At 40.6% G+C, this 14,034-nt stretch overlaps 1 long non-coding RNA gene across 1 annotated transcript; it reads left to right on the forward strand.

Annotated features, from left to right (window-relative positions):
* The first annotated feature begins 4,687 nt into the window (after positions 1-4,687).
* Positions 4,688-10,295, forward strand: LOC104915360. Its single transcript, XR_796340.3, has 3 exons — positions 4,688-4,945; positions 7,504-7,661; positions 8,959-10,295. It is a non-coding gene; the product is annotated as an uncharacterized LOC104915360 (long non-coding RNA).
* The last annotated feature ends 3,739 nt before the right edge of the window (positions 10,296-14,034 follow it).

A 14,034-nucleotide genomic window follows, 5' to 3' on the forward strand; every position in this document is an offset into this window, starting at 1 on the left:
AAGGAAACAGCTGGCTTCTATCAAGGGATGCACCATGAAATCTGGCATCCTCCCCCTGTGCCACCTGGTGGTTTGCCAGGCCTTCTCTCTTCTGCTCAGACACAGAGCCTTTGTTTTTCTAAGGGTGTTGATGAGACAAGTAGCAGAGCTAAAAGCTGAAGTCTGGGGCGAGGTGTCTTCTCCTCCAGGAGAAGGTCCTGAAATCAAGAAGACTCCTGGGTGAGGAGAAGACAGCTATTCAGAACTGCCATGAGCCATTGGCCATGGGCAAGAATGTTCAGGGTAGCAGTCTGGTTGGACTGATTAGCAGAGCTTTAAACTAGATTCAGTGAGAGGAGTGTACTTCCAAATGACAGAGGAGAGACAGGAAATACTGTCATTGTAGGAAGCAGCAGGGGAGAACCTCACGCTTGTCCCAGAGAAATTTGAGAAGACTGCCCCGAGTAAGTAACACGGGCAATGGACCAGCTGAAGTGTCTCTACAGCAGTGCACGCAGCATGGGAAATAAGCAGGAGGAGAAATTGTGGTGCAGTTAGAAAACTATGACCTAATTACTATCATGGAAATGTGATGGGATGAATCACACAATGGGAACACTACATTCAAGGGCTACAAGATTTTAAGAAGAGACAGGCAGGGCAGGAAGGGCAAGGGTGTTGCCCTCTATGATAAGAAGTGGATAGATTACAAAGAGCTGCCTCTGAAAAGAGACATGATGAAGTTGAGAGCTTGTGGGTGAAAATTAGGGACTGGACCAATAAAGGGCATCTGGTGGCTGGGATCTACTACAAGCCTCCCAGGCAAGAGGAGCCTGTTGGCAAGACCTTTTTGCTTTGTCTACAAGAAATATTGCGCTCACAGGCTTTCATCTGGTGGAGGATTTCAACTGCCCAAATGTCTTCTGAGAAAGTAAGACAGTGGGCTGCAAACAATTCAGGAAACTCCTAGAATGCATTGAGAAAAGCTTTCTGGTCCAGGTATTAGACAAACAGAGCAAAGGAGAAGCATTACTGGACCAATAATCACCAGTGAATTGGTGATTATTATAGAGGTTGAGTTTGGCAGTAATGTGGGCTGTAGTGATGATGCTCTGCTTGAGTTCATGATGTTGAGGAATATGGGAAAGAACAAAGTCATGACCTTGAATTTCAGAAAATCAAACTTCCATCTGTTTAAGTGATTATTTGAAGAGATCCTCTGGGAAGCTCTGCTTTGGAAGAAAGGAAAGGAACCGAGCTGGAAACACTTTAAAGACATCTTTCTAAGAGCACAAGAGATTTCCATCCCCCTGTATAGGAAAACAAGCAGTGGAGTCAGGAAACTGGCATGGCTGAACAAGAGCCTGCTGGACAAACTGAGGGATAAGAAGGAAATGTTCAATGGAAGCAAGGATTTGTGGCCTTAGAATGATACATGGATGCCATTCATATGAGTAGAAATGGGATCATGAAAGCCAAGGCACAGCAGAACTGAATTTGGCAAGGCATGTGAAAAATATCAAGAGGGATTCTACAGATATATTGGTCAGAAGAGGCAGGCCAAGGAAGGTGTACCCTCTCTGATAAATGAGAAGGGAGAACTGTCAACAGTGGACATGGAGAAGTATGAGGTATTCAATCAGATCTTTGCTTCAATCTTTGCTGGTAGTCAGGCACACATATCTTTCATCCCTGAATGGCATGAGTTGGTGAAGCACGATGTCTCCAACTGCGAAGAGCAAGTTCAAGACCTCTTGATGAGTCTGAGTGTATGAGTCTATGGTGTCCAAAGAAATACTTTCCAGGATCCTGAACTGACTGATGTAGTTGCCAAGTCACTATCCATCATATTCAAATAGTTGTGTGTGTCTGGTGACTGGAAAAAGGGAACCATTAAAGGTAGAAAGGAAGACCTGGGGAACTAAGGCTGGTGAGCTTCACCTCTGTGCCTTGGAAGATCATGGAACGGATATTCCTAGAAGTTATGGTAAGGCACACGCAAGACAAAGAAGTGATCCATGACATCCAGCATGGCTTCACCAAAGGCAGATCATGCCTGACCTACCTGATGGCTTTCTATGATTGAGTGATGGCATCAGTAGACAAAGGAAGAGCAACTGATGTTGTCTGGACTTCTGAAAAGCCTTCAATATGCTCCCACACACTTTTATCTCTAAATTGGAAAGAGAGATTTGAGGAGTTGACTACTCAGTTTATAAGGAATTTGTTGCATGGTCATACGCAGAAAGTTGTGGTCAATGTCTCTTTGTCCAAATTGAAGACTTTGATGAGTGTTGTCCCCTGGGACTGGTCCCCTTCAGCATGTTCACAAATAACCTGGACAGTGGAATAAAATGCACCCTCAGCAAGTTTTGTGCTGACACCAAGCTGAACAATGCAGTTGATAGAAAAGAAGAAAGGGAAGTCCAGAGGGACATCAGCTTGAAAAGTGAGCCCATGAGAACCTAATGAGGTTCAACAAGATTAAATGCAGACATTGCATCTAAGTTGCAGAGAAGAGCTTGAGGGTCTTGGTGGATGAGGCATTCAGCCTTCCAGTACTTGAAGGGAGCTTATAAACAGGAGGGAAACAACTTTTTACATGGGCAGGAAGTGAAAGAACGAGGGAAAACGATATTAAATTAGAAGAGGAGACATTTAGATTACATGTTAGAAACAATTTTTTTACTCAGGGTGTGGTGAGGTACTGGAACGTATTGGCCAGAGAAGCTGTGGATGCCCCATCGCTGGAGATGTTCAAGACCAGGCTGGATGGGGCCCTGGGCAGCCTGATCTGATGTGTGGCAACCCTGCCCACAGCAGTGGATTTGCAATGGGATGATCTGTAAGGTCCAACACAATTCTTATTCATTCATGTGGCCCAAGCAAGGCAGAAAGTTGGACACCTACGTTCTAGAAGTTTCGAAAGATTCCACAGCATTATATGTCTGTGTCCTCCCTTTATTCAAGTAAGTTATTTTATCACAGTTCCTCTGCCTCCCCTTTGAACATTGACCTCTGCCAAACAAGATATTCTGCACAGTAGCTATGGCATAAATAGATGTTACTGCCAAGTCCAGTGTTGCTGCTGAGCTGCAAATGCCAATTTGAAGAGCAGGCACCGTGAGCTGCATTTGGGTAGAGGAATTTAAAATGCTTTTGAAAGCTGTCAAGCCAGGGCACCACGCAGCACTCAATGAGTGAATTCCTGCTCTTGCTGTAGCCTCTCAGGAGTGCAAATTTCACCAGTCAGAAGAGGTGAACAGCTGGACTGTCAGTGAGTCAATAACTTCATCCAGTGCTAGGGAGAAATGGGAGCCCTTGGCAGCATCCAAAGGAGGCAGCAGTAGAGCAGTCCACACAAGAATACAATGATAGTAGTGTTTCCCATAGGGTGAAATAATGAATCATGGCTTCCCCTTGCTACTGTCCTTCACATAATCTTTACAATAATTTATAATTAGATTAGTTGCCCTTTGGACAGGTGTACTTTTTTTTTTTTTAAGGGTTCCTAAGGTAAATGATGATTTCCTTATTTAATCCTGTGCAATGGGAAATTTTACTTCCTAGTGTGCCTGAACTTGAGACTCGGTGAAAACAGATACTTGCTTATCAGGAGTTTCAGTGCTTCTGCACTTATCAGGCAGAGGACTCTCAACCTGTTTTATGGAGGACTGATTGTGTTCTCTCATTTTACTGTGAAAGAAGTTAATGTAAGTCATGTGAATTGTCTCACCTCAAGTGAAAAAAGGAAGTGTTGTGGTTTTTTTTTTTTTCAATTCAAAATTTTATAAGGCTCTTTATAAACTTTTACTCAGTCTGTTTTCTTTGCTATTTTTCTCCACTAACTCAAGTAGAATTACTGCTCTTCACATGCAAAAAGAAACCAGAGGTCTGTGTAGGTAGATGGTAGTGCTTGCAATGACCTGGCCAGTCCTCTGTTTCGAAGAGCAGAAGCTGAAGCTGAAATTTTATTAACTGGAGAGGGGAGTGAGTTATAAAAATCTGGGGGAGAATTCTGCTGAGGTTTCTCTTTACCTCTCCCCTTCACATAGACATGGAGGCCTGAGAACAGAGGGCAGCTCTAATAGATGGAAAGCAGCCTGTCCCTCAGCTGAAAGAAACTGAATACACACTCCAAAACCTACAGCAGACCTCCTCAGAGCACCTGTCCTCTACCCCTCTGCAGCATCCCACATGCTGTTTTGCATCAGCCTTCTCCATCTGCAGCATGCACATTGCAAGCAGCATGCCCCAGGGCAGCCTACCTGTGTCATGAACAGATGAGTTGAGAGGGACAGCAAAATCCTGGGGGAGGGCAGCTGAGGGCTACAGCAGAAAACACACAGTGGCTGCAGGGGAGGAATTTCCCTTCTCTTGCTGTACTCTCCCACCTATCCTGTGCCAGTGATTCTGTCTCTGAGTGCTCTAGTTTGCCTTCAGCAGCAAGATGGAGAAATCAGCCCCAGCTTCTTCCTCTCTGCATGCTCACAAGGTACTGGTGTGGTCTCAGGCAAAGAGCTCCTCTAGCTGGTTTTGAGTGGATGCACTTGTGTTGGAGCCAGGGATGTGTAAAAGAAATACGTCCTGGAAATGCCAGCTGCAGGTTTAGAGGTAGTCTGTAATTTTATGGGTTACAGGACAAAGGTATGTTATATTATTCCATCTGTCAGAAAGTTCAACACAATTCAAGGCTGCTGTAATAAACAAATATTTACCTATCCTTTCACCACCTGATTCATAATGCCCTCAGTGACATAGCAATATATAACCACAACCTAGGAACAAGAAGGTAAAAGTTCTACATTGCACGAGTGGTCTTATAAAACAACACATTAAAGACAGGCACTTCCCACAATGTTGGTCTACGTATATATTTCACCCGCAGCACGTTGATCAGATGTGGTTTCACACAGAAACTGAACCCTGCAGAAAACTTCCAGCTGTCATCCTGAAAGCTCTCGTGGTCTGTATTTTTCTCCCTCCTTCTTCTGCTTACTGTAATACTCTTGGGGCTGTCATTCTATGTGACAATAATTTTGAGAATAAAATGTTTCGTGTCATTCTTTCTATATGACCACAGCAGGGGATGTTGTTTTGAGTCACCACAGAATAAAAGTTCTTCACTATAAATAAGATTTATACCAGGAACTGCAGTGAACTGCCAGTGTTAAAGAAGTATACTCTGTTCTTGCTCTAAGGTTTAGTTTTATTTTTAGGCCTGATTGATGCATTTTGAGAAAAATAACACTTTGTCAAAAAGACAACATTCATACTCAGCGAAGATTTTCGTAGGGAATAGTCACAAGTTATTTACAACTCATGTCAAAAGATCATTTTGAAAAGTCTGTGGTCAAACACTTAGCTGTTAAAGATTATTGCGAATAGTTCTGTGGACAAAATCAAAACAAAAGTTTCCATAACACTTGAAATTTTCAATTTTCCACCTTTAATTCTTTTCTGAATATTTAACATTTTTCTCGACTAGAGTTGGAACTTTGTTTTCTACATCCAAATCTTGCATTGAGAGGCAAGGATTCCTTTAAAGGGAATTCTACCCATAAATGCTAGAATGCATCTGAATTGAAATGCAGTTATGTGCATGACAGCTCTCTGGTACTTCAGTAGCAGAGCTTTGCAAAGGGTGTTTAGATAGCACAGCTACAGAATTCTATAAGCACCTGAAATTTCCTAAGAAGATGGATTTCACTCTGCTCACAGCATGTAGAAACACTGATTTGCTTTGTTGAAAAGCACTATCAGAGCATGCTTGCAGCTGTTGTTTCCAAGCCAAAGGGGAACAGTACAGGTAACAGTATGGGTGATAGTGGCTAAGCCTACAACTGCTGATGGAGAAGTAGATGTAGACAGCATTGCACATTTTAGGATGCTAAAGGCAGTTTTTAAAGGTATGAAGGCAAAATGCCAAGGGTGCAAAGTATAAGGAATAGTGATTCTTGCACAGCAGAAAACCTCTCTGATTTTTAAAGAATGGTGAGTCTTTATCACCTGTCGTGTTTCAGATCAGGAAACTGCTGTAAAATTGATTACATTTAAACACTGACATTTTGGGAGTCCTGTAAAATTGCAACCTTTAGAGTGGCTGTGGGTTACATTTCTACAAAAGCAAAGTAAAAAATGAAATTACTCAGTCATTCACACAGCATGCCATTGAAAGTCTAACACTGAGAAATGAACCGAGTAGGATACTTCAGAAAATGTGTCCAAAGTATGGTGTTCCATTGCCACAGGGCATGTGGAAGAAATAGTATAAAAAGGATGCTGTGAACCTATTTCATTTTTGCTGTCTTTTCTTATTTCTTTGGTGGCACAATATATATCAGGAGCTCATCAAATGGCATAAGATACACAGAAAACATACCGGGTCTAAGTTGGTGTTAAAGGAAGAAGTTATTAATTACTAATTAACTTATTATTATTGATTAATAGGCAATAGACAATTAATTAATAATCATTTATATTTAAAGATAATTAATATTATATTATTTACAATACTTTGAATGTTTCAATCACCTAAACACATTTTAATTGAGTAAATTACACATAAAATGTGGATTTCAAGACATCTCAGTGCAAATTTATACTACATCCGCAGTTCTTTATTTTGGTACTTGTGCTATGGCACAGAAAATGGAGTTCCTCCTTCTGTTATCAAACACTATCTTAAGGATGTTAGGAATACTATAAGAATGGCTCTTTGCAGTTCGTTTGAACAAACGTTTGTTGTGTTCATTTTGTTGTTGACATGCACTTGGCAAAATGGTCCTCATTCTTGATAAGAATACAATGGCAGAACTATCATTTCTTCAAGACAGGGACTGCTTCTTGCCAAGCATATGCTATAATGCCCAGAAAATGTGTAATATTAGTCAGAGCAAAGGTCAACAAATGTTAACCTGAATCACTACACGCTTTCCTAACACAAATAAAGATTACTGTGCAGACTATGATTATCCATCCAACCATGCACATTATGGATTCTTTCCAGATCTGTTTCATCTGTACATATGTATGCGTTAAATGTTTAAATCCTCTCCTATTCACTTTCAAGACCTCCCATAGACCGATAAAGGCTGTTCCTCAGCCCTCTAAAAATTCAGAACACCATCCTATGTTCAGTGATGCATGTTGATCTTTTTGGCTTGCTGCTACTTCCACAAAGGGCCCTTTCCCCAGCTTAGCTCACCGTGTTTCTTGGCTGTTGCAGTGTGTGCTACTTTCCTCTCAACAGAGGGTAACAATGCTATTCCCCTCTTTCTTCTGTCAGTTTCTTGTTCTATTGCCGCTGGGCAGGAGAGAAAGAATTTTTCTTTCTCATTTGCTCCTCTAGGTTTGCAATGCCTACAGTGCGAGTACAGAAAGTAAGTAAGACACTGAAGCCAACGTATTCTCATCAAGAATGAGGACTATTTTGCCAAGTGCATGTCAGCAGCAAAATGAACACAACAAATTGTCAGGCAATAGGGGAATTCCCATAGTAAATGCCTTTGTACACTCTCCTAGTCACGAACAGCATGAACGTCTCACAAGGCACCTGGTTGTTCAGACCTTAAAGAACTGACAAATGTGGGACAGTCAGGAGTCTTCTTACTCATGTTGAATTTCACCTGGCAGAGGGATAAAGCGGGATTTGTTCAAAAGAAGACTATGACTCCGTGCAGGTAAACTTGTATATTCAAGTCTTCTAGGCGAACGCTGCAGAATAAGAGACATTCTGTCTTGACCTGGTTTCCTCTGTGGGGACATGGTTTTCAGCATTAATCTCTGAAGCTGGGATCTCTCTTCTGTTGAGGTCTAGGAACACTATGTGCAAATTTCTGGAGTGAAGATAAAATGCACTCTGCTGTGGTGGTGACAAAGTCTAGCCCAAGGTCCCACCACCATAGAAGAGTGATTGGTGGCCAATGGAGTATCAGCAAAGAGTAAATGTCCCCCTTCCACTTAACAAGATGGCATCCCACAGTCATCACCAGCATGCACTATTGACTGCCTGGAATTGGTCTTGAGTAAGAACTATTAGGTTGAGAGATAGCCTCTGTGCACATTATCTAATCATTTTCAGTTATCTGTGCTCTTTAATTAGTGAAATAAATAAAAAGCTAATCAGCACAGGATTGGTGACCATAATTCATTGGTCAATTAAACTTTCTGGGTCCAGTAGTGCCAGGGGATGACTGTCTTTTTTCAAAGACATCTAGTTTGGTGCTCCCATGAATTTTGTTCATCCCCAAAGAGAAATCAGATATCTGTTACCAGCGAATGAACTATTGAAGCCTTCCTTTTTGGTCACACAGACTAAGCAAGCTCCTGAGCAATGTGGAAATATAAAGGCAAAACAATATAATTGTCAGTGTGATAAAAATCTGTAAGGAAAACTTAGTTTGTCCTGTTAATACTGAGCCTTCAGTTATCAGCACTGCAACTTCTGAATATTAATGTCAGTTGCATTTTTTCTCTTGTCTGCATATTTCATCATTTCTGCTTGACTAATCTCAGCATCACCCTTCCAATCATGGTTAACACTGCAGTTAATCAGGAAATGGAATTAAAAGGGGTCCAAACATGTAGGCATTCATAGAGGACAAAAATGACTCCCAGGGACAGACTACAAGACTCTGACTGTGGGTGGCTGCATCCGTTTGTATCATTATTGAGAAACAAATATCCGGAGGTTTCAGCAGAAAAAATAGTCAGGAGAAGAGAGGAAGTTTAGTGTATTTAGAAGACCAGCTAAGTCCTTGAAAATGGTAAAGGAAGGATCCTCTGAGGATTTATTAAGCGAGAGAAAGAGAATTGCAAAGATTTTTACCAGTATTCTGTGATTTAGTTTGTGAAACATTTACTAGTAGATAGCTGTGTCATTATGTACTGTTTAATGATACAGAAAATGTCTTTGACTACCTCTGGCTTCAGAAATATTGTCATGCCAGGTCTAAATTTTCTTGATTTTTCCTCTAGGTGTTCAGCAGTTCAGTTAAAAATGTTTCTAGTAAACAGGAAATAAGCAGTGTGTTCCAACTGGACACTGAACATCACCATGGAGGACAAATGGGTCATAATCTCCAGCCTTCTGTTCCCTTTGAAGATATCTTCAAGATATATTCTGTTTTAATACATAAAAATGAGGAGGATTATACAACTCTGAAATTTTTTAAAAGTAATGACTGAATGATAAAACAAAAACTTTTCAATGTCGGCTTACAGTTTGTGCTCAATGAGACTTTTCTCCAAATTAAGAGCAAATAATAAGACCTAAGTGGAACATACAGGTTCAAGTTGGGAAGCTGTTAGGTGATCTGAGTTACTTAGGTTTATTCTTTATTAACTGGGTTAAAATAGGCCCACACAGATGTGGAAGCAATGCAGCCAGCACTGCAGAAATATATGACTGTAGACAGATAATCCTTGTATAAAATCTTTTCTGTGTGTAAAAGGATACTGCCCAACTCTAATGGCTAAATGGGTGACTTACACCTTAGAAAGCTCTGGAGAAATGTCACCTCCAGGGGCTGATGAATGCCCATATGGAAAGAGAGCAAATGGAAAATCTGGACAAATGTTTCAGCCAGAATAACATAAGATTTTAAAGGTATGTTCAGTTTGTCTGATTTCAGCCATATAAGCAGTGCTTTTACTTTCTCAGATTTCATCATAATGAGAGAAATGTCTGAATAAGAGAGGAAAGCAGATTAGTGTCTTGGGAAAGCTCATGAAACAGGGGAAGCCAGGAAAACTTGATAATGTGGTTAGAGCTAATAAAAAGGACATGAAGAAACTGATAAGCCTAGAATATTGTCTTGACACAGCATTAGGAATGGCCTTAGAGATTTAGAGAAAATTACATGGGAGGGATCTTCTGTAGTCAAAGCAGGATGTAAGGCCCTGGGAGACAAGGGAGAAGATTGAGGGCAATGGACTAAATGAAAACAGAATGAAAGAAGAAATGGATTCCCTATTCATAGCTGAATAAGCCAAAAACATTGCTTGTGATATGGGAGTGGGCAAAGATAATAACAACGGTTGAGAAGAATGACAGGAGCAAGATGAAAAAGGAAATAAAACAATGCGACTAGAACAGAGGCTAAATCAGAGACACTTATGCACAGAGAAACAACAAGATAACAGTTGGGTCTCTGAACTGATTTTATTTACCAAGGGGAACGCAGGAGCACAGGCTGAAAATACAGAATCTAACTGTAGGAGAAAAGGTAAGCCTGTCATGCAAGCTGGGGAGAGGTAGCCAAATGTACACTAAGGAAGGACTGAGTCATGAAAGCCAAAGGAAAAAAAAAAAAGACAAAAACATCTAACAGGTAATGACTGATAACCAAGTGAAAAGTAAATTCAGAAAGCTTTCCACTTTGTAGTACATAAACATTATTTAATTATTGTGAGTAACAGGAAGAAAAATCCCAAGACTCTCTTTAAATCCAGAATAGATTGTAAATCCAAAACATAGGAAGAGGAAGAAAGCACGTACAGTATTGTTTCCTAAAGTAGTAAAAACGAGACCCATGAGATACACTGAAAGCATTTGTTTGAATGAATTAAAGTTGGACAGTTGCTATTACAATTTCCATTCAGCCTGAAACGTAACTAGCCTGTGTTTACTTGACCTTCCTTCCCCACCTGTACATGGTGTCTAACCACACAATTGTGCCACCCACAAGCATTCTGTATATTTCTGTTATGCTTGTACCCGCTTTGGTCTGTCTGTGTGTATTTGGGTCTGCATGCAACCCCAAATTTCACTCAGAGGAAGACAGTTGGTAGGAGACAGCTAAATTCAACTTACCAAATGCTCTTTATGCCATATACAGAAGTTGAAGGTGGCACAACTTTCATGTGCATGTACCAGTGAAAGGCTGCTCTGAGAATCATAGAATCGTAGAATCATTAAGAATTAAAAGACCTCCAAGGTCATAAACTTCAACTGTCAACCAATCCCCACCATGTCCAATAAACCATGTCTCCAGCTGCCACATCTTCACAGTTCTTGAACACCTCCAGGAATGATGATTCCACCACCTCCCTGAGCAGCCTGTGCCAATGCCTCACCACTTTTCTGAGAGGAAATGTTTCTGAACCTCCCTGGTGCAACTTGAAACCATCACCTCTTGTCTTATCGCTGTTACCTGACTACCACCATTTCTTCACTCCTTCTTTTCAAACTCCTTGGGCCCAATATGTCCTGCAGGCCTCAGGGCACTGTAATGTGCAATACCAAAATGATACCAAGTGAAGGAAGTGACATATTTAATATTTAATTTCACTGGGATCATCAGTCTTATTACTGTAAAGCAGCTGACAACCACCTGGAGGCCCATAGCCTCTCGCAGGATTGTGAGTGGGTGAAAAAATCCATACCTAGAGATCACTAAAGGGTTTTTTTCTCCCAGCCTGCTCCTGGGCTCATCTTCTGCATACTGAAAAACTCATTATGGGTGCCATAAATGAAACTAAACAAATACCTACATACACAGTGTCTTTTGCTTTGAAGTATATTCAGTTGTCCATCTAGGCAACCACTTTGCCCAGTCATAAGACAGTGCACTGTTCCAGCTTTGGGGAATCCATACTTTTCCAGCAGAGACTTTTCTGCTGGAAAACTTTTGGCATGGTAATAGTCAGAATAATGACTGTCGTTTCCTCCAGCCCATTAGATAGCAGCTTGATCTCTGGTGATTGATTACAACCTTACCAGTTCACCAAAACTCAGTTTTGTGAAGCTCAGGTGCAGGGTAAGGTGGGGGCCATAGGGATGGGAATGTTGGTGTCTCAGCCACACGGCAGCATTGCCATCATTGAATCTGCAACAGGCATCCAGGGCACAGAAATCTACAGCTGGAAACATTGCTCCCACAACATCTCCTCCCTCTCTGTCTTGGAGGAGGCACTCCAGTCTCATAAGCAGTGAGAGAGGTCCCTGGAGGACTCTGTAGAAGCTAAGGCAGTTTTTAATGCAGGGTTGAAAATACCAATGGAGAAGAAGAAATTAAGATTTGTTGGAAAGCTGATGGTTTGTGGACTGTGTGGTGCAGGCTACAATCAGCCAAGGACCAGCCTTTGCTTGTTGTGGTTGGAAGGAATATGGTGTGGGAAGGGCTGGAGATTGAAAAGAGTGTTCAGTACCTTGAACATTAAGGAGTTTCGTAAGTGTAGTGACAGGCACCTAGTACCTAGCTTCTGAAAATAAGCTGGATAAAGCACTGAAATCAAATGACCTAACGACTGATCTGCACTGAAATGAAGACAAACTGCAGTGCATGTAACATTTTTCTGTGTCAATCTGTTTGCTTCTATGAGAGATGAGATCATTTCTCGATGAGCTCACTAACCCCAGCAAATTATAAGCCTTGATTTTGTAACAGGCATGGGTAAGCTGAATCACAGACCAGACGGGTTATCTATGCCCCAGACGAAGCTGTAGTTAATGCCATTCCTTGAAGGTATCAGACCTTGTGAGATCACAGAAGGTGAGTAAGATAATGTATTGTGCAGCCCAGAATTTAGTCTGACCTGATGCTGAGATTCTGGTGCTCTTGTAACATTTTGGTGCCAATTTAGGCAAACACTGAATAATCTTTTATACGTGTATTTCCTTCAGTGCACATGGGGCTTTTGTACAGTTATCAAAATGTAGTTACCAAATTGTACTGACAGATGCAGTGTCCTTGAAAACAATAAAACAGACTTATGCCATGAGAAGACATCTCAGCATAAATCCCAAGAAATGTGAATCTTTGAATCTTTGGTGTCTTCATTTTTCATTTTTTGTTTAATTTGTTTCTGTTTATTTTCTTCTTCTTCCCCCTCCCCTCCCCAATCTTATTTCTGGGCAATCTCAGGCATAATGCTTTTTAATAATCCTTCTGACCTGTTAAAACATATTCCTAGGTCTGTGTAGATCTGGAATTATGTTTTGATAGTACTGATTCCTATTTATCAATTTTATGATTTCTGTTTTTCCTTGGCTCGGATATATGTGCAGTTGTGGAACTGAAAGTCCATGAGAATCTGGAGCCATCTTTCAGTATGGATTACATGAACTAACTGGACTTTTTAGTATTGTCCTTCTTTTCCTTTGCAATTGAATTATTCAGAGTATTCTTTGAATCTTGTTCTGACACAGAGTAGATCTCCTGATTCACTAGAAATGCTTCTGAAACCATCTGTCTTCTGAAATGCCTGGGATATTTCCTGAGGTCATGAAAAAGATCTCACTGTCTGTGATCCTATCCAGTCATGAAGAGTGTAGCTCCATTCAACTCTTATTTTCAAAACACTGATTCCTAATGAGGAGGCTCTTACGATACAGACGGAGTCTCTTTGCTCAGCCAAACATAAAATTGCCTTAAATCCAATGCTTTTGAAATTTTTTCATTAATTTCAGTAATTGTTCTTGCATTATTTTATGTTCCACCAAAAACTTGTGTGACTGTCTTTCTGAAACTTCTGTTGATAATCTATTGTTACAAACCTTATCCGAGTTGATAATTTTGTGTATATAGAGGAAAACTTCAGATCTGGGGAGTTTTGTTCATGCTGGCATAAAAATATTTGGATGCAAGAAGAAAGAATATTGGGAAAATATGAAAAAAAGAACTTTAGAAAATGCTTATAAGACGATTGTGCTTTTGTGACTAAGAAAAAATGGTAATATTTAGTGAATATTTGCATGTGTAGAGAAGTGCATGTTCTGATGACAGTGCATAGTAGTTATCTGTTTCAAAAAGTTATCCTCTTACTTGGCAAACAATTTTGTGTAGTGATATGGAGTGGAAAGTCTTAAAAGTGAGTCTGCATGTTGCTGATATTATCAATGTTAGTAGTTGATGGAGCTGTCCATGGCAGCCAGAGATTAATATTACTGTAGTTGTTTCTTAATTTCTTCAAGCTTTTGACAGTGCTAATGGGACTAGCTCCCAGAGATCTCTGTAGATACAGGAGCCTTGAAGGAAGGAACAGGAAGTGAACTCTGAAAAATACAAGAGAACACATTGCTATTCATGGGGAAAAAATAATAATAAAAAA

This window comes from Meleagris gallopavo, chromosome Z (genome assembly GCF_000146605.3).
Source record: "Meleagris gallopavo isolate NT-WF06-2002-E0010 breed Aviagen turkey brand Nicholas breeding stock chromosome Z, Turkey_5.1, whole genome shotgun sequence".
NCBI lineage: Eukaryota > Metazoa > Chordata > Aves > Galliformes > Phasianidae > Meleagris > Meleagris gallopavo.